Below are 1,205 nucleotides of genomic sequence, written 5' to 3'. Positions count from 1 at the left end.
TTTTTTTCTTTGAACAAACTGCGTATACATAACATCACACGTTATATTGCATGATGTTACTCATACGCTTTGGAACTAGTACAAGGAACTAGGAACTAGATTACCCAACTCTAGTCAAATCCCTTTATAAAAAAATTATTTTTGTTGTAATTTACCCAACAACATAAAGAAAGTTTTGACATAACATATTCAAAATTTTACGATGCCACTACCTGGGTAATTGTGCCATGGTTGGAACCCTATAAAAATTTATGGAGGGTACACAGAGTGAAAAAAGTCGACTCAAAATCAACACCGTATAGTCTCAACATGAGCACAGGCGTGTTAAATTTTTTTCTGGCTACGGCTGTTGTCATTTTTTTAAATCTGACCACTAATGGTGTCAATGGCAGCCATGAGTGCTCAATGTTTAATGTTTTGTCCACAAACGTGCTTACTTTGACCACAATTACGAAACCATGGCCAATTTTCGAAACCGTTGACACCATCTCGTTGTCAAATTGACAATGGCGTGGTCATTTCGACCCCTAACGGGTTGATACACTATCGACAAGGAATGTTGTCAGTTTGTGTCATTTTTCTCTGGGTGTACAGTTCGATACGACCAAAAATGTGCCTCATCGAAATATTGGTTTTATACCCCAAGTATGTTTGGACGAAATTCGTTTCAGGCAATTTGGAGCCGATTTAGCTCTGTCCGTCTGTCTGTCTGGACAGACGTAGTGTGGGGAAAATATATGTGCTTAGTAATTACAGTCGGTTGCGAATAAGTGTAATAAAGTAAATAAAGCATTGTCAATATTCATAAAAAGGAGATACACATAGATAAATCTCCTTCCCAATGGTACAAAATACTTTCAAGCGTGAGAACGACAAGAAACTACACTCAATGAAGTTGTTGGACCAAATCAATTCTAATTAAACATGGCAAATCAACAGTAAACCAGATCATCTGTTTTGGTATCATCCCAAAGCTAATATCATAGACTAAAGAAAATATAGTCGAAGGAATACTCAAAAATTTTTAAAGACGATTTTTGGGGGGAAATATCAAGATTTTTCTTGCTAACCCCAAATAGTACTTTGTGAGAACAAAATGTTTAGATTATTGTATTTTTTAAATGAGTTGCAACAATCTCAAGAAGAACATAATTCGGTCGTCTATACCTTCTTCAGTTTATGCTTATATGGCTCTGGAAGATTGT

The sequence above is a fragment of the Musca autumnalis genome, unplaced genomic scaffold (assembly GCF_047663935.1).
Source record: "Musca autumnalis isolate F117 unplaced genomic scaffold, ASM4766393v1 scaffold_1, whole genome shotgun sequence".
Taxonomy (NCBI): domain Eukaryota; kingdom Metazoa; phylum Arthropoda; class Insecta; order Diptera; family Muscidae; genus Musca; species Musca autumnalis.
This window is presented reverse-complemented; position numbering follows the sequence as displayed.